Below are 25,987 nucleotides of genomic sequence, written 5' to 3' on the forward strand. Positions count from 1 at the left end.
TCGAGTCCTAACAAGAACCAAAGAAGTAGATCACATCACTCCAGTTCTTAGATCTTTACACTGGCTTCCTGTCTATCAAAGAATAGATTTCAAAGTCCTGTTGTTGGTTTATAAAGCATTGAATGGTTTCGGGCCAAAATACATTTCTGATCTGCTGCAGCGTTATGAACCATCCAGACCTCTGAGATCGTCAGGTACCGGTCTGCTTTCAGTCCTCAGATTCAGAAGTAAACATGGAGAAGCAGCTTTCAGTTACTATGCGCCACATATTTGGAACAAACTCCCTGAAAATTGCAGGTCTGCTCCAACACTCACCTCTTTTAAATCAAGACTTAAAACATTTCTTTTTGCCACTGCTTTTAACTGAAGCAATTCAAGTCTTTGAACTGCATTATTACTCTGACTCTACAGTCTTGTTTCTTTTAAAGCTTCTCTATTTTAGCCTACTTGTTTTGATGTTTGTTTCTTAATGTTTTTATTGGTCTTAAAATGATATTTTTATTTATCTATTTATTTTTATCATTATTTTTATTTTTATTTTTTTTTATGCAATTTTTAATGTGAAATGTTTATGTCTTTTAATGTAATTTGTGTGTGCCTGTAAAGCACTTTGAGTTGCCTTGTGTCTTAATTGTGCTATACAAATAAACTTGCCTTGCCTTGCCTTGCCTTAAATATGAAAAACATTTAAGCTGTTGCTAAAAGTGAATCGACTACAGTAGAATCTGGGACTGATATTTCATCCACCAAACTGACACAAATGTTGCATGGTTCCATGGACTAATTTATGTCAGTGTGTCTGGTTAACAACAGAGTCTGCAGTATAGGTGGTGAGGGATTTACTGTACTCTCAGAATGACTCATTTAAAAGGTCAGACTGGAGGAACTCTCACTCTATAAACTGTGAGATGTGTTTGTTTTAATGGGGAAACTTCAAGATCCCTGAAAAACCTGAACAATTAGTTAAAAGGTCTGATTAGCTTTTACTCAAATGCATAAACAATGAAAGAATATCTGATAAAGTGTAACCTTCACAATCACAACACCAGAACAAATCCAGTGAAATAACCAGTCAGATTTAACACCATCAAATAGAATATGAATCTTATTAGCTTTAGAAATTTCTTTCCTTCAATTCAAGACATCTTTTTGTATTAAATGAATGTGTCAGCCTTTCACAGAGACTCCAGGATCTCTTTACCTGTGGACGACCAGATCAGACCACCTCAAAAAGAAGCCAAGTCAAGAGCTTTGGTTGGAATGTACATGATACACTCCAGTTTTATTTCAGCTTTTATATATATTTTTTTGTTTAAATCACAAACAGTTGAATGAAAAAGTACAGAAATGAGTTCAAATAACAAAATATTCCTTTTCTACGGTCAGCACAAATCAAAGATCAAAAAACAAAAAGGAAGAACGTCCAGAAGACACTAAAGAGCCTCAAACATGATTACATGTGCACTAAAGATATTCAAACATGATGACATGTGCACTAAAGACCCTCAAACATGATTACATGTGCACTAAAGATACTCAAACATGATTACATGTGCACTAAAGATATTCACACATGATGACGTGCACTAAAGATACTCAAACATGATGACATGTGCACTAAAGATACTCAAACATGATGACATGTGCACTAAAGATACTCAAACATGATTACACGTGCACTAAAGATATTCACACATGATGACGTGCACTAAAGATACTCAAACATGATTACATGTGCACTAAAGACCCTCAAACATGATTACATGTGCACTAAAGATACTCAAACATGATGACATGTGCACTAAAGATACTCAAACATGATTACATGTGCACTAAAGATACTCAAACATGATGACATGTGCACTAAAGATGCTCAAACATGATTACATGTGCACTAATGATACTCAAACATGATGACATGTGCACTAATGATACTCAAACATGATTACATGTGCACTAAAGATATTCACACATGATGACGTGCACTAAAGATACTCAAACATGATGACATGTGCACTAATGATACTCAAACATGATTACATGTGCACTAAAGATATTCACACATGATGACGTGCACTAAAGATACTCAAACATGATTACATGTGCACTAAAGACCCTCAAACATGATTACATGTGCACTAAAGATACTCAAACATGATTACATGTGCACTAAAGATACTCAAACATGATGACATGTGCACTAAAGATACTCAAACATGATTACATGTGCACTAAAGATACTCAAACATGATGACATGTGCACTAAAGATACTCAAACATGATTACATGTGCACTAAAGATACTCAAACATGATGACATGTGCACTAAAGATGCTCAAACATGATTACATGTGCACTAAAGATACTCAAACATGATTACATGTGCACTAAAGATATTCACACATGATGACGTGCACTAAAGATACTCAAACATGATTACATGTGCACTAAAGATACTCAAACATGATTACATGTGCACTAAAGATACTCAAACATGATGACATGTGCACTAATGATACTCAAACATGATTACATGTGCACTAAAGACCCTCAAACATGATGACATGTGCACTAAAGATACTCAAACATGATTACATGTGCACTAAAGATACTCAAACATGATTACATGTGCACTAAAGATACTCAAACATGATTACATGTGCACTAAAGACCCTCAAACATAAAGAAGCGTTATATTGTTTATCATTGTTATGTGACTGACATGATGACGCTTCACAATCAAAACATTTGAATCAGTGATTTCAGTGAACTGAACTGAATCTGAACTGAATCATGTGCTGACAAGTTTACAGACACAGAGACGCGCTGGATCCCTTCCAAATCTCGATGCCTGGGTAAATAGGCTCAGTGAACTTGGTGTGGAAGGTGTAGATGTGGCTCAGAGTGTCAGATGAGACCTTATAGTAAGACAGAGTGCCAGCAGACCAGTCCAGATACACTCCCAGACGGGTGAAGGCAGGAGGAATAGGTAACTTGTCTTTTTGATTATCATGAAATGCACAGAGTTTATCTGGACCTGACAGCTGGATGTATCTTAAACACCAGGACAGTTTATTCCCTCCAATCCTGGACTGGTCATTGCTTCCTTTCCTTGACATCCCTCTGTAGCAAACACCTGCAGCAACATTGACCACTCTTTCCCACTCCACCTCCCAGTAGCAGCGCCCAGTCAGCTTCTCTCTGCACAGAACCTGAGCAAAATAATCAAATCTCTGTGGGAGGTCAGGATACGACTGTCCTGGTCCATGTGTTGCCTTCTTGTTTCCCTCAGACAGAGTGAGCATGTGGTGTGCTGTGTCTGAGTCCAGAGTGAGATCACAGGCGTCTGATGGAGAGAACAAGACGTGATCATGATCACAGTTCATACTGAAAACACATTTATTGATTATTCTGAACACATTTGAAAGGACAGGCTCATATATTTGAACATCACTCACATGCTCCTATGCACTGTTCATGGACAGTGGTGGAAAGTAAATATTTCACTTTGAGATACTTTCAGTTCCAACTTCAACTGATGATCTTTGACTGTCATGTAGCCAACAGTTAGAGTGGAGCAGTCGCTGCTCATTAAACTCTCAGATCTCAGCCTCCGTCCAGCTGTGTTCTTACAGATAGATATCAAAATATCTGCTTCAGATACTTTGAAGATATTTTGCTGATAACAGCTGTATAACTTTACTATAGTAGTCTTTTGAATGCAGGACTAACTCGTATGAAGTCATTTTCTATTATTGTTGTGGTACTTTTACTTAATTAAATCCTTAATTAAAGGATCTGAGTACTTCTTTAACCACTGTGCATCCATAGTACTGTCGCTCATTTCACTTAAGTCTCTCTATAAATCAGTTTCAGTGTCAGCTTCCAGAAAATCTGCAGGACTTTTGTAAGAATGCTTAAAATGAAGTGTAGGAGTAATAAAAGGAATGAGCAGTCAGGTTTCTGAAGGAGACTCATTTGTTCTTATTTGTCTTACAGTGAAAATAAAATACTTACACCGGAGTAAATCTCTTCTGTCTGTGACAGTCTCCACATCAGAGATGTCCAGCATTGAGAAATCCTCAGTGAGCAGAATGCTGTTCCTGTAGTGGTAGATGGTTGCTCCGGTGTATTTCTCATTTGTGATGGCAGCTACCAGGAAACGGAAGCTCTTCAAGGATTTGGCAATATCTTGGAAATATTTGGCTTTTTGTCTCATTTTGGTTAAAACTTCATCTGAGTAGTACCATGGGACTTCACTGGCACTTCCTTTAGGTGAATCCAGGTATTGGTCCATCTCATCCAGGCCGGGGTCAGCACTCTGCAGGGAGGTGAAGACGAAGCACAGAGCTTCATCAACACCTGCAGCAAGAACCTCTCTGTCCAGCTCTGACTGACTTGGAACGATTCTTTGTTCCCTCCATCATTTCCACACAGGACCTGATGACGTTGATTTCTCTCTCTTTATGATCCAGCCACTCGTCTAGTTTTTTCACGAATAAATTGTGACTTGTTTCTGTCATCAAGGAGTTTCTTTACTGAGCTCTCGTCTTCTTTAACCTTCACGGATGGAGGGAAGTTCCTTCGCCAAGGTCGCCTGGAGGTTAGATACGTAACAATTACAACAGTTTTGGAACTTGTTTAACCATTCTTGGATCTGTGGAAAACTCTGTACCACTGTGTCCGTCCAGAGAATCGTTGCATCTCATTTGTATTTCTCTTAAATCTTTCGAGAGCATTCTGCAACTTCCACATTAATCTAACGCCGATAACTTTCATCAGCTCAGCTGCAGTCGTGTCAAAGACCTTCAGAGGCATCATCCAGACCTTCAGAGGAACAGTATCGGTTCCTTTTTCTCTCAGCAGCTTTGGAAGCTCTACATAGGTCTTCACTGCAGCTTCAAATGTTGCAGGGTTGCTTTCAAGAATGAAGTCTCCGGTAGAATTTGCAGGAGAATTTGTTGGTCAGTTCTTTTTCTTCCTCAGTCAGCTTGATGTCAGCTTGACCCTCAACATTAAATGAGGGGATCTTCTTGATCACAGCCTCCATGTGGCCCTGGATGTCCTGAACGCTGCTGGCTTCTAACTTCTCGCTGTCAAACACAAAGAAAGCATCTGCCCCATAAAGGATTCCTGTGACTACATGTGTTGCCATGCCCTTCTTGACGACCTCTATCTGTTGGGTGTTCATGGTTTCACCTTCAATCACTGACAACTGATTGAAGTGTGTGGTAGCGTTGTAACCGACACGTCACTCTGCTCTGATTCTTGAATTTCTTTGTATCATTCAGATACTTGGCAGATCCTCCAACTTCAACCAGTCCACACAGGAAACTGACCTTCAGAGAAGCTTCAATGTCCATCAGAGAGGACTTGGATTCAATGGAGTCAGATGCAGAGACTTTAAAGTTACTGGTTTGTTGAGACGTTTCAACTGTTTTCTCTTTTAGAGTTTTTTGATCCCACAATGTCAAACCTAAAGAAATTGGAAAACATCAGTTGTCTCATAAAGCAGGATCACTGTGGACTTGGATCTTGGATCGGCTGCATGATGTGGTCAAAGAATCATATTTCAATTGTGACATGATTAGAGATGGTCAGAGAGAATGATGGTTTTTGGGTCAGAGTTCTAATTTTCACTGAACAAACTATTAAAATCAGGATGATGTGACATTTGTTGGGTTCCAAACAAACATGATTGAGAAAATCTGTAGAACTAGATTTGTGGACCAGGGACCAGAGCAGCTTGGACAATTCCTGAACCTATTTATAGATATACTGTGTACAGTACTGTTTTAAATATAATATTAGTTTATATTTCAATGTCAAGACTTACCTGGGATCAGTTCATCTCTGTGAGCATCATAGAGCATTCCTAGGGTGAAAGGTCGACCCAGGGCAGCGATGTTCATGACTTCTGAGGACATTTTCTTCAATCTGTTCAAGAGACACCACAACCTTCAGGACTTCATTCACACTTAGAGCTGATGTGATATGGTTTTTATTCAAATCAGTGTTAATAGCTCGATATTCCACAATGATCACTGTTATAGAGTGGCTCCATCTTACACTTGGTGCAAAGCAAGTCTCACAGCTAGTTTCAGCCCTGGCAACAGTTGTCATTTTCACACCCAGTGCCCACGTTGTTTGCGACAGCAAGTCAAAGGGCCTATTTAAATGGTCTATAGCACATGGTGATGGTGCGTTTTAGGGCGTGTCCAAAGTCCATTTTGCTCATCAAACAGCAGATAGTCTGGACGCAAAGAGGTTGTGTTTAGTCTCTGAATCAGTCATGGATATGTTTTTTGGCAGAACATAAATTAAACCAATCAGAGCATCTTCTCACATTCCCTTCAGGAGCCAGGTGAGAGTCGGACCTGGAGCATATAAACAGGCACTCGTCTTCTCTTAGGGACGGGATGTGATCCTCTGCTGCTGGACCCTCTGCCCCCGCCATACAACAATCATCTGTTCCATAAACAACTCTGTTTGACTCCAAGTGCAACTGTCCACTGTGGTCATATTCATATGTGAGAAGTGAATATGTATATATATGTATAGTCTACAGTTTTTATTTATAGTGGTATGTTATTCTATATTTCTATTATTCTGTTGTGTATTCTATCTTTGCTGTTATCTTGTTTCAGTATCTGTAAGCTGCTATTGCACCTGAATTTCCGTGATGAGGGATCAATAAAGTCTTATCTCTTATCTTGATGTAAAACCAGGAAAACCAAGGTTCAAGTGACTCAGGAGAAAGTAGGCGCTGAGCTCCAATTAAAATAGTAACCTTACTATTATCAGTATTACCAAAATAATTACCAGTATTCTAATCGTAAAATAATGTTTTTTTCAATGTAACGAGAAATTTTTACATAAAAAAATACAACCTGTGTGGTGTGTGCACTGTCACATCTTTTCTTATTTAAAATAATGAACTGTTGTTGTGATCTACTTGAAATGATTGTTGCAGGCAGTGGGCTGCTGAGTGTGTGTGAAAGTCATAGACATCAACCACGTATACAAGTGAAGTAACTAGGAACAGCAATTATCCCAGACTCCCTTACAAATTCAGGGATTTAAGACATAGTGAAACATAGTGAAACGCCTATGGCAAATTTTCCGCTGGTCCCTTGTAAATTCAGCATTAAATGCACAACATTAAGATTGTTTCTCACTTGGTGATGGTCCAAATATCTGTTAATACTCCAGAACCACGGCTGGTGTAACGTCAGACTCAACAAAGTGTCTTGAAATTGACTCACCAACAAAGGGTGGTGGGCCGAATGCGTTTTGTAATGTATGTGTAGGAACATGTCCCCTTTTAAACATCTTTATATCACAGGAGACGTGGTCTTCAGGTCCACACAGATTCCCTCTGATCCACTTTCTCTGACACCTAATGGCCTGACTCTCTCCCCTCCCCCTCCCTCCATTCACACTCTGATGGTGGGTTAACAACATGTGCTGGGCAATAAACATTTCTTGTAATAAGGGACTGCTGGCTGAGTTCACCAAGGGGGTTGCCAGACCCCAAAGGATTACCGCTGAGAGTGGGAAGACGACCATTTGTCACCTTAAGTTCCCTCTTACCTGACTTATATAGGGTCTATGTTAACAGGACACTGGACATCCGAGACTCAGAAAGGTCTCCTTTCACATCTGGATTTTGTTCACTTTGACGGGCTGTTGATAATTCAGGGGCGCAGTGGTCACTGGGAAAACAAGATCCCAATTGTTTATACCAGACTTGTCATCAACAGATACCCTCCACATCTGGTATGAGCCATCAAAGTGCCACACGTGTGAATTACGACACTCAACCCAGCCCGAGTGTTTCTGCATTCCCAGCAGGAGAAAGGAAGAGCCTTGATTTCTGTTTAAATGCTAAAAGGGTATTTAATGTAATCTCATCTTTTGCAGGACAAAATATCCTTACTCTATCCTTAGCTGGATGAGAACCCAAACATACTTTTACCCCCTGTTTTCTAAGTTCAAGGAAACTACAGTTAGTAAATTCAGATTTAATCTCTGAAAGTGTGAATGGGAGCCACAGCCCCACCTAGTGGTAAGTCCCGGGTATAGTTAAGAGGAGAGTTTCTGACACAAACGGACTTTATATTTGTACTTATAAATATGATTACCTACCTCCAACATATATTCCTGTACCAAAGTTAAGCCTAACCTTTTCGAAATGTTTTTAAGCCATCCAGTGCTGCTAAAATCGTATGCAATTGTGTGTGTGTCTTATTATAACCAAGTGACTCCCCTCTTTACTTTATTAGGCAATTCCTGTCCATGTCCTTTTCATGTTTAATGTAACAAAGGTTGATGTAAAGACCATGGTGGATTGAGGTGAATGAGTCGGTCGTGATCTTGAAACGTTACACCGTTATTATATTTCATTAAGTAATAAGTTCGCAATATCAAGCTGTAATATGAGCTGTGACGTCACCGGAGGAAGGACTTTTTCTCCGGAGATTTGAATTGCTCCCAGAACTCTTACCCAGAAACGCGCAGTTATTTTGAAAATAACTTTTTTTCGAAACCGAAGCGAGAACGAGATTAATCCTTTTGTATTCTTTTATATCGCCCAGTATTGCAACTCAGTAAGCCAGAAAAGCTATTTTTGTTTTTGTATTAAGTAACTAAGACGGACTCCGCCAGGCCAGCGTTTCTTTCCCCGTTATTTTATACAAAAGACCTAATCGATATATGTTCGGAGCTCCGCAATATCAGCTCAAGAAAGAGACTCTGACCAGAACTCGTGATTATTACAAGTCGGTGCAGTTTAACTGCTCAAGAAGCCGTGAAGAAATCCACAGCCTGGAGAAGAAGTAGCATCCGATCGTTCAGGTCGCCTCCCACGCACTCAGCAAGAACACTGCTGGGCCAGGAGCTGTCCTCAGCTGAACCGAGACGACATCGCTCCACAGCGGCTCCGAAAACCGCCGCCTCCTTCCTGCACGGAGACGATCGCTGCTCCAGGCCTTCCAGAGTCCGGGACCCTGCTCTTCGAATAAAGTAGGCTAAAACATTTCACACGACAATAGTCACACTCGAATGAGATCAGAGTTGGTGTTTGTGGAAGCTTCGAATATATATAGATATATCTCACAAATTCAAAGCCCTCGCCATATCGCCTCAATAGACTAAACATAATTCGTAGTGATAAATTACCGGTTACTTACACTAAAACCCACCATCGTTTAGAATTCATCTTGTCCTCATTTTATTTCACAATTTCTGTTAATATTCACATAGTCACATATTTGAATTATTATTTCACATCCTTTATTCTGCATTTATTTAGTAAATAACATATTTAACCGCATGTCGTTGTCTGTGCTCTTTTAATTTGAGGTGGGAAACCGATGGTATAGTGGAAAGAATTCATGACTTCAGAATAGAGTAAATTGAAATTCAACAGATCAATTCGAGACTGATCTTTTTTGTTCAAGCCAAACTTGGACAGTTAATATTCTGGCTAGTTCCCTCCGAGCTAGTCGCACAGAGAATCATCGGAGGTGGGTGCCCCGTCTAAAGTATAATTGATTACCAGTAATTAATTATCCCTTTTTTATCAAAGTAGTGTCTCCTACATATGTATGATATGAAATAAGTATTAAATCTAAGAAAAAAGTTTGACAGCCCTGGTTTGATCATTCGGTTACGTTGTAACCTTTGTTCCTGAGTGAAGAGACTATCTCTCCACCCCTTACATATTCCATATGTATGGGGAATCGACCTACCGGGTCGTGTACGTGGATACTCTTTAAGACACACCGGTTGTACCAGCCACGCCCTTGATTAGCTCTGTATAAAACACCTGTGATGGCTGGGACTAGTGCTCATATTGATCGACACACGTCTCTGAGCGGCCCTCTGGTGGAGAGATAGTCTCTCTTCACTCAGAGAACAAAGGTTACACCCGTAACCGAACGTTCTCTATCGTATCGAGACTATCTCTCCACCCCTTACATAATTCCATATGTATGGGGAACGTCTGTAAGACACCCCGCCAGGAGACCGTGCTGACCAAGCATAAGTGCAAATAGGTAGATAGATAGATAGATAGATAAATGAACTATTTACACTATTTACAGGGTCTATTTACTTAATAGTAGACTTGAATAAGTAACTTTAATCTGATTTCTGGTTTGGAAATATTACCGCGTTAGATTACTCATTACTGAAAAAAGTGGTCAGATTAGAGGAACGCGTTACTGGCGTCACTGATTGTGTAGTTTTAGTGCAGCATGGCTTGCGCACCGGTTTTGTGCAATTCAGATAAGACAGCAGTGCTCTGACCAGGCATAGGGCAGAGGCCTGATGCCCAGTTCCGTCCCCCTCCTGGGTGGGAGGCAATGGGCGGAGCTCGATGGTTTGGTGCAGGTTGGCATCGGAGAGTACTTTTGGAAGGAAGGCAGGGTTAGGCCGCAGGATAACTCCCACATTCCCTGGGAGCGGCTTACAGCGCTCCTGGTGGACAGATAAGGCATGCAGCTCCCCAAATCTTCTTGCTGAGCAGACTGCCAGAAGTAGGGCAGTCTTTAGTGATAGCCACTTCAGCTCGATTGCCTCGATTGGCCCGAATGGAGTATGCTGGAGTGCCCCCAGTCCCATGGGGGCACCATCGGTGACTTGATTCGCAACGTTTGTCGTGGGGCCCCCTTCAGGAATTGTGACATGAGGGCACAGCAGCGTCCCGACAGGCGATTGCTCCCTACCCGTGAAGCCTTAATCGCAGCTACCATGCCTCTGAGGATTGCGGCGGATTTTCCCTGGTCCAGCTGCTCTTGCAGGAACTGCAGGATATGCTGTGATGTAGAGACGAGGGGGTCCACTTGATGGACTTCACACCAAGAGGCGAACTTGCCCCAACAGAAGGCATATGCCGCATGGGTCGAAGGTGCCCTCGCCGACTCCAATGTTTGGATGACTGGATCTGGCAAGCCTAGGGCCCTGAACTCTGCCCTTTCAGGGGCCATGCTCACAGTTTCAGGCCCTGTGGGACGGGGTGAAACAGGGCGCCTCGTGCCTGCACCAACAGGCCTCTCCGGATGGGGAGCTCCCAAGGAGTTCCATTCAGGAGTGGTGCGATCTCTGAGAACCATGGCATGTGGGGTCAATTTGGAGCCACCAGGATCACTGCCGCATTCTCGAGCCGGATCCTCCGTAAGAGGGGGTGGAGAAGGCTGAAAGGGGGATAGTCATACAACAGGCCCTGGGGCCACTGGTGAGCCAGAGTGTCTGTCCCTAGTGGTGGGTTGTCCCTCCCCAGGGAGAAGAACATTGGGCAATGGGTCGTCTCCCTGGAGGCGAACAGGTCGGTTGCTGCCTTCCTAAAGCGTTGCCAGATCTGCGCAACCATCTGGACAGTGGCTGCCATCAGTCCCATCAGACGGAGACAGAGCCTCCAGCTCACCATTGTGTTGAGGTGGAAGTGGTGGAGGCAGGCCCTTATGGCCTCTTTCCGCTGTGTGGTCAGGGAAATTGATGCCGTACTGGAGTCCAGGGTCATACCTAGGAACTGAGTGATCTGTGATGGTTCCAGTTTGCTCTTTTTTTCGTTTATATGCAGCCCCAGGTTCTTGATGTGCAGCAGCAGCCTGGCAACATGGTAGCGGCACATCCGTTGTGTCTGGGCGCATACCAGCCAGTCGTCCAAATAATTGAGGACCCTGAGGCCTCGTTGACGAAGGGGTCCGAGGACTGCGTCCATGCACCTTGTGAATGTGCGAGGTGCCAGAGAGATACCGAAAGGGAGGACCATAAACTTGTAGATTCTGCCCCAGATTGGAACCGAAGGAAGCGCCAATGCCCTTTCCAGATTGGTATCTGGAAGTAGGCATCTTTTAGGTCGACAGTGGCAAACCAGTCGCCTTGATTTATGGCCTGGCGTACCCTTGGGACCGTGAGCATCCTGCACCGAAGGGGTCGCAGATACTGGTTCAGGCCTCTTAAGTCCAAGACTGGACGGAGGCCTCCGTCCCTTTTGGGGATCAGAAAATAGTGTGAGAAGAAGCCTGCCTGATGGTCGGCCTTCTCCACTTCCCTGATCGCGCCTTTGGAGAGGAGTGTTGCTACCTCTTGCTCTAGAATCTGCTTGTGCAGCTCGTCTTGCACTGCGGGCTGAGGACCGGATGTTGACAGTGTGGGTTTGTGAGAGAATTGCAGTCGGTACCCTTGGGTCATGGTGGAGAAGACCCATGGGTTGGCCCCTAGTGCAGCCAAGGCATCGGCTCGCCCTAGATTGGGGCCTGGGTAGCTGGGGCTTGGTGGAACGTCAGGAGCGTGATGACGCCGACTGGCCCCTCTCCCCCTGCTATGTTGCTGCAATGCATGTTCCTGTCGGTGAGCCAGCTGCTGCCTAAGGTCTCCTGGGCCCCACCCCGGTTGTGGTGGCAAAGCTTGACGTGAGGGGGCCCGAGGGCGACGGCTCCTTTGCAAGTAAGCTGGTGGACCCGAGAGCTCGCTGACATAGCGTCTAGCTTCCTGGGCCTGTTGGAGCATTGTTAGTGCCCCTGATCCAAACATTGCGGCAGGTTTGATTGGCAGCCCCGTGAGAGAGCTACAGTCAGCTGGCTGGAAGCGGGACTGTGCCAGCCACAGGTGCCTTCTTGCCACCCAGAGCGACACGATTGCCTTTCCTGCTGCTACAGCCTGCTCCTTTATGGCCAGTGAAAGAAGAGAGGAGATGAGCTGAATTCCCTCCATTGTGGTCTTTGCCCCACGAGAGAGGTGGCGCAGATAGAGTGAGAGGATAGCTGTTGTGTTGGCGAGCTTGGTCTGGACTACCATTGCACTGTGTGTTCTAAGCAGAAAGCCATCCATTGTCCTACAGTTCCTGCTGGGACAGCTGGTTGGTCCTAAAGCTGACCCTGCTGGTGACACAAGGGCAGCCAGGGACTGGTCGATTAGCGGGGGGCGTTCACAACCGATACGCCCTGCTTCGCTAACATTTGCTAGCCTCCTGCTAACACTGGACCAGCGGCAGGCTCGCGTAGGCGCACGGAACTGCGCCAGAACAACGGCCTCAAAGTCTGGCAGGAGGAGCACTCTCGCCTACACTGGCCGCGGTGCCTCCTTCTCCTCGAAGCGGGAGGTGGGGAGGTGTGGGTCCTCTGGCAGCATGATATCCAAGGCTGCTGCAGCTCGATGCAACACCTCTTGGAGCTGGGAGACTGCTGGCCGCACTTGGGACCCTGGGCTGGTCTCAGTTCCTGGGCTGGTCTCCTGCCCCTGGCTTTCCTGCCCTGCTGTCAATATGCTCTCATCCTCGGAGGGAAACAGGGAGAGTGCATCCTCGTCTGTTTCCACTTCTGAGTACCCCAGGGCCCGAGAGGAGAGGCTGCCTTCCCTGTCGGGGGATTGCAATTGCTGGCGTTTTGCTGCGGTGTCATTGTTGGAATGGGATTGGGGCCGTTTACCAGCAAAGAACTGGGCCCGAGCCTCCCTTGTGCGCCGGGGCATTATAAAGCAATTCATGCAAGCTGCGGGGTTTTCTCTGGCAGCCTCTGCATGCTGGAAGCCCAGACATGCTATACACTTGTCATGCCCATCCTCCATAGGTAGTGTGATGGCGCAGGCCACGCACACGTGAGTAGTTGCACTGGCCATGTCTGCAGGCAACCTCAGTTAATGGCCACCCTTTCCTTTTTTTTAATTTTGTTTTATTTATGTATTTATTTTTTATGTATTTTGTGTAGGAGACTATGCAGGGCCTCCCATGGACGGCACCATAGATATAAATGGAGGCAACTATCACTGCTTGATAATTAAGGTCATTAATCACTGGTGATTCATTTTAAACTCGTAGATGGGGCACCACCTCCATTGTTTGATTTACTGGAATAGGCTGGAGGGAACTTTTCCAAACATCTAACTGTACAAGTTTGACTTGAACAGCTAAATTATCAATTTCAGATCAACTTATTCAATCTCAATATTCTGAAGCAGTGAATTCTTTGCACGTATCCATCGGTTCTCCACATTAAAATTAAGTTCCAGACAAAAACAAATGATTATATATGTTATTGACTAAATAATTCGGGGTAACATGAATGTACTGACAATTTTAGACGAACAACAGATAACAGAAAAGGTAAAGATTGTAATAAGCAAAGTAATAAAGTTACGTTACCGTCGGCAGATGGTAAAGTTAAAGGGTCGGGTTTTTATATATTAAATATTACGGGAGTAATCTTTTAATACTAACGAGACCCTAACCTCAGCTTTCTTAAGTTTATAAGATAGAAGTCAGAACTTTAGACAGAAGTCAGAACCTGAGACAGAAGTCAGAACTTTAGACACCACTCATTCTCATGTGTGTGGATCCAGCTGTATGAAGACGTTCAGCCTGTTTTGTCTGGGCGTCAGGAGGCACTGAAGCTTGGTCTCTTTGAGAGTTCTGGGTTGGACCACGGCACAGCACATTGGTCCAATAGCCAGAGGGAAGGCCGGTGCTCTGTTGAGGAACTCTTGGTCCGAAGGCCCAGCGGGGTTTTCCGCCTTGGGAGCGCTGGGGGCAGAGTCGATCTCGGCTAAGAACACACAAAGTCTCTTTTGTTGGAGACTCCTTGCATGGCTTATGAGGCAGACGATGGACTGCAACGTTCTTCATCAGATGATCACAGTCTTGAAAAAGACTTTTTCTTGATGTTTCAAGGTGGTTCTCAAGTTCTGATCCTTTCACTAATTCAACTTCTTCTGGATCAGGCGGTGATACTTCAGAAAGAAAATAATTTGTTCTATTAAAACTTGGATAAAGTAAGTACTTAAAGTAGTTATTCAATTTGCTTTCTTAGAGCTTGTTGCAAAAATAAAAGTAAAGATTACTTAAAAAATAAAATTAAGAATAAAAAGCAAATAAGTGAAGAGAAGAGAGAAGAAGGAGAAGAAGACAGAGAAGTGTAGTGAAAGAAGAGCAATGACCGAAGTCAGACCGAAGTCAGAGAAACAGAGAGGAGAGAGGCTGAGAGAAGAGCGAAGAGAAGTGCTGAGCATCTTCTCTGTTTTTATGAGCTTACAGCAGGCACACCGAGAACAGGGGTGGGGCTGGCTGACAATACTCCTTCTGTGTTCGGAGTTTTGACCCACAACACTTTATTTTAACTAAACTATTGCTTTAATGTTTCGAAATCGTGTTTTAACTTCCCAAAAACGTTACCATCTTAAAAGTCGAATTTTGTCTTCGTTGAAAGATGTAACATGACTATGATCCAAGAATGAAAGAATTAAAACATGATTAAGGCATAAAACAATAGTATACAACATAAACAATAAAGCATACAATACACAGTAGGACCAAGGACTTATACATATTCCTTGTAGTTCTAACTTAACAAAACACATCAGACATTTAACTGGTAAATAACACAAGCATTACACACAAAAAGGATCATGATATGCAAATCTGTGCCCATCGCAAAGGTGGGGCTGGTTTCTCTCAAACCCCAAATTCATTAAGTAATAAACTTAATTTGGCTTGACAATAACATGGGAAAGATCTATTGTATGGCCTTCTTAGGCTATTTGGAAATCTGATAAAATTGAGAAGATGAAATTGTACTTAATAGTTATTCAGCACATATTGAAATGTGGATGAGTATAGGGAATGCAGCAAAGATTGAAATGTCACAGACAGGGTCATAAAACGGCTTGGCCTGTGGGGGGGGGGGGGGGACTGGGTCATCGTCTCGCGTGATTACGTCACCGCTGGCCACGAGGGTTTGTTTACCTCAGAGGGGTTTGCCTCTGTGGGCTAGGCTACGTTAGCTGCTGGTCTGGGTCTCGTGTCGGGCTTATGCAGCTTACTTTCGCTTGGGGCAGACAGCCGATCGCCGGCTATAGCCCTGCTCTCCTCGGTCGCATTAACACCCAACGTGTGTAATACGCCATATGGGGGAGTATGTGAGACAAGTTTTTCACTGGGGGAACAGACAGGTCAGCACCAGCTGTAGCCCAATCTCCCTGGATCGCGTTAGCACACCACTGTGTGCAATACGCCGTATGGGGAATCGCCTCTTCTTTGTTTCTTTTCTTTTCTTTTTCTTTTACTTGTGGGGACCAATCACCCCAGAATGGATACCTGGAATACAACCACCGGGGAGAAAGCCTCGCGACAATTCTCCCACTACTTAACTGCGATTTCAACGACAGGTAAGCGGCTACAGTTGTATTCTTCCTAAAGTCTATGTCTTTGTTTCACGCACGTCCATGTGGCGATCAAAAAAGCACTTTTCCCAGGCCATCACAGGTGTTTTATACTGAGCTAATCAAGGGCGTGGCCAGTACAACCGGTGTGTCTTAAAGAGTATCCACGTTACACGACCTGGTAGGTCGATTCCCCATACATATGGAATATGTAAGGGGTGGAGAGATAGTCTCAATATGATAGAGAACAAATGTTTTCGTAAATGTATATTTTAATCAGTCAGTCCAGCTGATGTCAGGTCAGTGTGTGTGCCAGAGGACAGGCAGAGACGTACTTATTAATTCAGTTTGAAGAAGACCAGTGTCTATACAGCATCAGTTAAACAGATATGGTCATAAAGTTACACAAACAAACACACATTTACTGACTGTGACAACGAGTGGTGTAAAAAAACATTGTCATGATGAAAATTAAAAAACCACATTAGGTAAATTTGAACTTTTGTACTGACTGAGAGAAAGAGAGGTGTAATTATAAAGGTCAATTGTCAAATTATCATGATGGCCTTTATATTTCATTTCTATATGGTTCAGTCTGGCCTATATAGACGACTTTGCTATTCTATAAATGAGTTGAACATAATAACCTGTGTAAGTTGTCTTTAGGCCTAATAGCCTGCATTATAATATGCTACAGTGTTTGAAATATATTTATCTCAATTTATAAACTAGAAAAATTGCATTTCCTGCAAAAATACAGTGTGATTCTGAAGTGATTTCAGAAATCTGTGGAATGTACTGCCTGAAATGCATAGCACTATAACAATGAATGGTCAAGAATTTGCAGAAAAAGCTGAATTGTTCAAAAGCTGAAAAGCCCTCATTAAATTGTGGAAAAATAAAAAATAAAAAATTAGATAGGCCTATTTGTGGAAAAAATATCATATATTTGAGTTACATGAAAGCTTTTTTTTTGTTTTCTTACTAATTGTGCTTGAAAGAAACAGAGAAACAGAGTTTGGTAGCTCTGTCAGAGACGATAAGACAGAGAGGAGAGAGATCCAGCTGCAGTCAGGTGACAGAGAGAGTGATGTGGGAGGGACAGAGTCAGGCTTCCAGTGAGAGAGACGGGGTTTCCACGGAGTCTTAAAAAGTCTTACATTTGACAATCTCAATTTTAGGGCTTAAAAATTCTTAAATACGTCCATATTTTGCATATAGGTCTCAAATTACATTTAGTTAGGTCTTAAATATGTACGTTCATTTGCCACCTCCATCATCGCCTTTTTTGTTTTGAGGAAATGTGTTGGTGAGATTCACACTCAGCTCTGTGTGTTCTTCTGTCTGAAGTATCCTGGAACGTAAGTAGCATTTTACTATCAGCGCGGTCAGAATTTATCAACGTACACTTTGCCATTTCTGGAAAGACTTCGACAGCGGAATCTGCCAGAGGACCCTCAGATTGGGAACACTCAGTGTGAAAGGGCAGGTGTCACTCTCAAAATCAGAAAAACACCAGTTAGCTTCTAAAAGTCTCCAACGAAGTCACGTAATCACACACTTCTGTACGCCTTTGTCACCAGTTCCTGGTCCAATTTCATCCAGTTCTGCTCGACCAGATTTTGAACACTGTGTGTGTGTGTGTGTGTGTGTGTGTTTGCGAGGGTTGTAAGAGTTAACTAAAATTAAATTCCTAGATAAAAACAAAACTTAAACTCCTTAGATCACTTGTTAAACTAATTAAAACGAAATTGAAATGAAAAAAAAACAAACTGAAAAACTAAATTAAAATAAAAACTAATGAAAATGTTAAAACTATGATAACCCTGAAACACACACACACACACACACTCCATTCTTCATTGTTTGAGCTGCTCTGTGAATGGCAATGGCATTTTTCCTTACTTTTTCATACTTCCTGCAGGTTTTAAATTTACTTCAAAATGGTCTTAAATGTGACTTGTTCAAACCTGCAGAACCCCTGCAGAGAAGAGAGAGAGAGAGAGAGTCACAGTGGAGCGGGAGGGGCCTGCTGCCCCACCGGAGAGTCTGAGCAGGATGGATCAGAGACTGAGCACACATTTATTTTCAGCCAGAGCAGAGAAAAAGCAGAGCAGAGGAAGAGCAAGGGAAAAGGAGGGATCTGGGCGCGGGGGGCCCACCTAAGATTATATCTTCCTGGGCCCAGGCAAGACTGTCAGCTGGCCTGGTTGAACGGTTTTTATAGCTGAACGTATGTTGAAACAGTAGCAGAATGAAATTTGAAAAATTCCCCATAAGGATGAATGGGAAATATTTTGCAGAAAAAGCAGAATATTTCCAAAAATTTAAAAGAACAGGAAAACAAGCAATCATGTCCTTAAAAAGCCGAACATTTTGATAGTTGAATGGTTTCTGTAGCTCATAATTTGTAGGAGCTGAAGTGAGGCAAAAAACGTACAGAAGCAGGAATAATACATTCCAGAAGAACAACAGATATGCTCTTCACCATTCACACTTATTAGTTTTCACAAAATTCATCAGAAGTCATCAATTAAGGGGCCATTTTTTTCCTCCGAGGGGGCATGCCCCCAGGCCCCGTAGCATGGAGGGGCCCCAAAATTACTAGTACCCTCTACAACATAGCAAATATGAAATTTTTGACCTCTCTATTTCTAAAATCCTGCATACGGCCCTGCTGCCTCCCAGCAGCTCTTTAAACACACTCAGTGCGTTTACATGCACAGCTTAGTCAGATTACAGCCATAGTTCGACTATGCTGCTCAATCGGACAACTGCAATTATCCGAGTATACATGCCAGTGAGAAAATCGAATTACTGGCCGAAAGCATGTCATACCCCGGTACGCTAGGTGGCGCTGTACCCATTTCAACTAGTGTTAACGGCGCACCTCCGGCTGACCTCTTTACGTCACCAGCTGCCTCAGCATTCAAGAAAGATGGCGTACGAAGAGCGAGATGAAGCTACATCTTTGTACACTTCGTATATGGTGTACATGATAATTACACAAACTAGGTGCACAATGGCGCTCTTTCTTGCGGTGATTTCGGAGGAAAGCTGCCGCTGCCACCGCCGTCGCCGTCTGTCTACTTCCGGCTCACGGCCCTGGGGAAAAATCTCACGCCTGCGCAGAACGCAAAGTCCGATCCGATCCGCTGGAAACGTATACATGCAGGAGTAATGCGACTTTCAATCGAATAATCTATGTGGTGTAATTCGACTATGAGAAATCCGATCCGGTCCGATTTTAGTCAGACAAAGGTGTATACATGCATCTTAAAAATCCGATCATAGTCAGACTAACGCAGTAACTCAGTTTTCTTGAGTGTCATGTAAACACAGTGACTGTTTCTACTGATTTTAGCATTTACACCACTTAAATGAACACATCCACAGCAAACATGTCAATTTATACAAATCCAGTTAACATTAACTAGTAGGCTACTTCTTTGGGAGGAAAAAAACGTGGAGAAAGTCACCAGACTCCCTAAAAAAACACTCAATTTTAAGATTGTTTATTAGAAGGATCTGCATAAACTGTCTGCAACACATTCTTATCTATTTTGGCTTTCTTGTTCAATCAGCAAACATTTTACATGAATATATTTCTTTATTTGTGTAATAAAACGTTGTATCCGTTTGCTCCACTGATAAAGGTATATACTCTCTTCTCTCTCTGTCACAAAACACACCTGTTCCACTATTATCCTAACGTTTGTAAGGGTTAGAGTTACTTTTAGAGACCCCAGCAAAGCTCTGATCTGGATCCCTGGGTGCACCCCAGACATCTGCAGCCCATTTGTTAGTGACACATGCAGTGTATGTAAAGAGACGTTACATGAATGTTCCACTCTGTAACACAGACTGGAGTTCAGTCTAAACACAGATCTGTTTCTGTCACCCATCAGCCCAGTTTGTCCTCACCTGGTGAAGTTGTGCAGATCAGCTGAGTCGTGTGTGAGTCTTCTTGACTTCCAACTGGAGCTGCTTGTCTGATGAATTCTGATTCTGGGAGGAAACTTATATACTGTCAGATCTCTCTCTCTCTTCCACCGACTCCTCCCATGACACACCTTGACGTATTATTATTCATGTAACTGCCTTCAGGACTGAGACCTGTAGTCAGGTGATAATGTTGTTCTTTAAAGAAATAAAGAGATAACTAACTTAGTGTGCTGCCTTCTCTCACTTCTGACAGACCTTAACTGAACCTCAGTATGTGTTTTATCATTGTCAAAACAATAAAACAGCCTCAAATAAAAAGTGATCATTCATATTATAACAGTGACGCTGCAACAAACTTTGTATCCTTGTAACCCTCGTTTTGTGTATTTTGTTGATAAATGTGGAGAGGTTGCCACGGAGCGGCTTATAGAGCTTCAGGGTCACTTAGTAGTTGTTCAGTAAAGAAAGTGTAACGCTGATCTCAGAGCATCCCGTCTTTATTCCAACACAACAGTTGTGTATTTATTAATTTATTTGTTTTCTCATTTTTTTGGCAATTTGTACATTTTCTGCCAATCAAACATATGAATGTATTTACTGCCAGCTTTTATTACATACTATTTAACTGAAAAATAAATCTATTCAGAATGAATGCTTTACCTAGTTTTATTTCTCCATCATACCTGCCAAGTTAAATTTATGTAAATTGTACTTTAAACCCACTAAACTCTTGAGCTACTCCATGACCAGAATGTGTTGACAAAAGCTTAATATTCAAGAATTACAGTCGGTACAAAAAAACACCATTTCTGACTGATGTGATATTTGAATGGTTGTTGTGGCTGAAAGCATGCAGGTTGAAAAACGTACATGAAAGGAATAATTATGAAGAAGATTTTAATATTACACTAATGACACTGCAGCTCGCTGACATCATGAACCAAGAAATGAACAATTACAGTTATTCATATTACATATGTATTACATATTTATGGTACATCATTGAAAATGAGAACGTTCAGCCCTGCTGATAAGAGAAAGGTGGTTCTATTCAATGTTCTCGAGGGGAAACTTCCAGAAACTCTCTGAAGCATGAGCACACGCACATGCACGCACGCACGCACGCACGCACCACACACACACACACACACACACACACACCATACACACACACACACACCATACACACACACACACACACACACACACCACACGCACAGACACACACACACACCATACACACACACACACCACACACACACACACACACACCCACACACACACACACACACACACACACCATACACACACACACACACACACACCACACACACACACACACACACCATACACACACACACACACACACACACACAAACACACACACCTTCAACAGGTTACGTACACTGTGTTTTACTCTGCAGAGTGACTCACCCTTATATGTTGCTGATGTTGTCACATGTGATGTGAAGAGTTCATTCTTTGATTAACAAAGCAACACCAGAGTGATCGATGATCCCTTGAGTGCTCTTGAAAACATGCTTTTAACCAATATTACAATCAGTTGTGTGTGAAATTGTTATAATTTCATTGCTTAGTTTGTTTTATATGTCAGTGTAGTTACTGCAGAGACATTTGCCAGTTTTGAAAACAGACAAACAAACTCAGCGCTTTCTTCATCTTTGTGTCGACTAATGTATTTCCCAATATCCCAGAATAGAATCAGACCAATCTGGTTCATCCTGCTGGGACTTATTTTCCCGATAATGACCGCCATTCTAGACATTATCCCTTACTTATATTGCTTTGTCTTTTGTCCCTTGAAACTATCAACTCTCTTAAAGCTCCAGTGTGTAATATTTGGAGTACGTAGTGACATCTAGCATCGAGGTTCTAGATTATATTGAATTTTCTGAAGATGTTGGAGAAGCTCCAGGAGCTATGGTGGCCCCTCAGGGACAGGAAACTAATACCATCCATTATCATCCGCTTATCCGGGGGCGGGTCGCGGGGGCAGCTGCCTGAGCAGGGACACCCAGACTTCCCTCTCCCCGGACACTTCCTCCAGCTCTTCCGGGAGGATCCCAAGGCGTTCCCAGGCCAGCTGAGTGACATAGTCACACCAGCGTGTCCTGGGTCTTCCTCGGGGTCTCCTCCCGGCGGGACATGCCAGGAACACCTCCCGAGGGAGGCGTCCCGGGGGCATCCGAAACAGATGCCCGAGCCACCTCAGCTGGCTCCTCTCGATGTGGAGGAGCAGCGGCTCTACTCCGAGCTCCTCCCGGGTGACAGAGCTCTTCACCCTATCTCTAAGGGAGCGCCCTGCCACCCTGCAGAGGAAACTCATTTCGGCCGCTTGTATCCGGGATCTTATTCTTTCGGTCATGACCCAAAGTTCATGGCCATAGGCCATGGCCATCTACAATCTATTGATTCAATAACAGGAACATGAATACATTGTAAATCTGCATGTGTATCAGAATACTCACAGTGACGGAGGATTGATTGTCTGATAACAGCCATGAATTCTGGAGGAGACCCAGTCCTGTAAGAGAACCTGAAACCTTATAAAAGGATGATTTGTATGAATCTGTCTTGGCCTCTGGAGAAACTGTTTGGTACGGTGTATTTATACACTACTTGTTTTTGAGTTTAACATCAGGAAACATCTTTTAGAGGAGCAAATAATGTCTGTCAGAAATAAAATAAAATAGGATTATAAGATATATTTTTTACTTTGGTTTTAAACTTCATGACCTCAGTTAAATATATACTTACTGTGGCAGGTGCAAGATCTGTCTGTTGTTTAATCAGTTTATCATTAAAATGCTGCTAACTAGTACTTGAAATGCAGTTTTCATTAGAACAACTTCATACTTCATATTTCCCAGCAGTGTGAGATTAAAGGCAACCAATTAATCTTCTGAAGATGACAAGCTGATTTAGTCATCAACCAAAAAACTATTTCAACACAGACAAACAAACAGTCCCAGTTCCACAGAATTGGCGTGGACTTTATAGTGATGGATGCCAGCAGGTGTGTCTTAGTTTCTGTGGAAACACTTTATACTCAGATTTCCCAGGAGTGTTAGATTACAGTTGAAGACCAAATCTGGCAGTTTTATATATAAATCTAATATGTCTGACCTTAAAGAAACAAAGATTCCTGGTTGAATGAAGTTTATCCACAGAAATGAAGGTCCACCTACTGATCAATAAAGACATTTCCATCATCACAGAGTTTCTGTTGAATGAATACTTGAGTTGCAGTTGTTCTGATACTTGCTGAGTGAACCTGCTAAAAGAGCTAACAGAATAAAGAAATGAATATGAATAAATGAACTGACATTAGTTTACACCAGTGGTTCCCAACCAGGGGTACACATCACAGGGGGTACGTGGAAATATTTATTAATTTATTTCCAAGTTGATAAGTAAATATTCTCAGTCATTTCATTAGCCCATTAATAAAACGGTACGTATGTGCCACAATTAGTTAATATCCCATATTCAGATATTATTTATTTTTACATTTCTAAGGTTCTGGTATCTGATGTCGCTCTCTCCGACCATTACTGTGTTTTCTTTGAGAGTGATATATCAGTGCACACAAATGTTCAAACTCAGGTTGTCTCAAAGCGATACATCACTGAAAACACTGGTGACATATTCATTGAGGCTTTCTCTTCCACACCACCCCTCTCTAGGTTCTCTGTCAATGACCTTGTACTTCATTTCAATTCCAAAATTACAAATGTCATGAATGCCATTGCACCCACTAAAGTGAAGGTGGTCTCTGGTAAGAAAAAATCTCCTTGGAGAAACGCCACGCTTGTCAAGATGGAAAAAAGGGAATGTCGAAAATCTGAGCGCAGGTGGCGAAAAACAAATCTCCAGGTTCATTTTGACATTTATAAAGAGAGACTTTACATTTTTAATTTAGAATTAAAAAAGTCAAGGCAGTCCTTCTTCTCAGACATTATCACCAAGAACAAAAATAATGCTCGTTCCTTGTTTGCTACTGTCAACAGGCTAACAAACCCTCCTGTGCCAGTAGCCTCTGAACATCTGTCTACCAGGGCCTGTAATGAATTTGCATCATTCTTCACTGCCAAAATTCAGAACATTAGACAAGCGGTCAGTGCCACCAGGTACTGGAGGTATGTTGTCGTTTTGTCCACCTAAACCCAACTCTAATACCCTGACACAATTTGATCCAATTAATGACAAAAACCTGCAAGACATTATTGTTAACATGTCTCTTCTCTTTGGTGTCTTCCCCCAAGCCATTAAGACTGCAGTCATTAAACCACTCCTGAAGAAGAGAACTCTAGACACATCAGTAATGAATAACTATAGGCCCATTTCAAACCTCCCGATTTTAAGTAAAATAATTGAAAAAGCTATCTTTCAACAGCTGAACAATTACTTAATAATAAATGGCTGTTTTGATGTTTTCCAATCAGGAATTCGACCACATCACAGCACTGAGACGGCCCTCGTTAAGGTCTTCAACGACATTCATTCAAACACAGACAGTGGAAAAATCTCAGTCTTAGTATTACTGGATCTCAGTGCTGCATTTGACACAGGAGACCATAATATACTACTGGACTGACTGGAAAACTGGGTTGGACTCTCTGGTACAACACTAAAGTGGTTTAAATCTTATCTAAATGAGAGAGATTACTTTGTGTCTATTGGTGACTACACATCTGAACGGATGAAAATGACAAGCGGAGTACCCCAGGGCTCCATTCTGGGGCCTCTACTATTCAACATTTACATGCTCCCTCTAGCTCAAATAATGGAAAACAATGAAATTTGCTACCATAGTTATGCAGATGACACACAAATTTACATAACCATATCACCAGGGGACTATAATCCCATACATACCCTGAGTAGATGCATTGAACAAATCAATGATTGGATGTGTCAGAGTTTTCTTCAGTTAAACAAAGATAAGACTGAAATAATTGTTTTTGGATCCAAGGAAGAGCGACTTAAAGTCTCTGCTCAACTTCAGTCTGTAATGTTGAAAACTACAGACCAAGTCAGAAACCTTGGTGTGACTATGGACTCAGACATGAATTTCAGCAGCCATATTAAGACAGTTACAAATTCAGCCTACTATCACCTTAAGAATATATCCAGGATAAGAGGGCTTATGTCTTGGCAGGATTTGAAGAAACTTGTTCACGCATTTATCTTCAGCAGACTCGACTACTGTAATGGTGTCCTTACAGGACTCCCTAAAAACTCCATCAGACAGCTGCAGCTGATTCAGAACGCTGCTGCTCGAGTCCTAACAAGAACCAAAGAAGTAGATCACATCACTCCAGTTCTTAGATCTGTACACTGGCTTCCTGTCTATCAAAGAATAGATTTCAAAGTCCTGTTGTTGGTTTATAAAGCATTGAATGGTTTCGGGCCAAAATACATTTCTGATCTGCTGCAGCGTTATGAACCATCCAGACCTCTGAGATCGTCAGGTACCGGTCTGCTTTCAGTCCCCAGAGTCAGAAGGAAACATGGAGAAGCAGCTTTCAGTTACTATGCGCCACATATTTGGAACAAACTCCCTGAAAATTGCAGGTCTGCTCCAACACTCACCACTTTTAAATCAAGACTTAAAACATTTCTTTTTGCCACTGCTTTTAACTGAAGCAATTCAAGTCTTTGAACTGCATTATGACTCTGACTCTACAGTCTTGTTTCTTTTAAAGCTTCTCTATTTTAGCCTACTTGTTTTGATGTTTGTTTCTTAATGTTTTTACTGGTCTTAAAATGCTATTTTTTTTTTTTTTTTAATGCAATGCAATGTCTTTTAAATTAAATGTTTATGTCTTTTAATGTAATTTGTGTGTGCCTGTAAAGCACTT

At 42.3% G+C, this 25,987-nt stretch overlaps 1 pseudogene; it reads right to left on the reverse strand.

Moving 5' to 3' along the window:
- Positions 1–2,806: 2,806 nt before the first annotated feature.
- Positions 2,807–20,177, reverse strand: LOC115571547 (neoverrucotoxin subunit beta-like; annotated as a pseudogene).
- Positions 20,178–25,987: the final 5,810 nt, after the last annotated feature.

This window comes from Sparus aurata, chromosome 20 (genome assembly GCF_900880675.1).
Source record: "Sparus aurata chromosome 20, fSpaAur1.1, whole genome shotgun sequence".
In the NCBI taxonomy this organism is placed as follows: domain Eukaryota; kingdom Metazoa; phylum Chordata; class Actinopteri; order Spariformes; family Sparidae; genus Sparus; species Sparus aurata.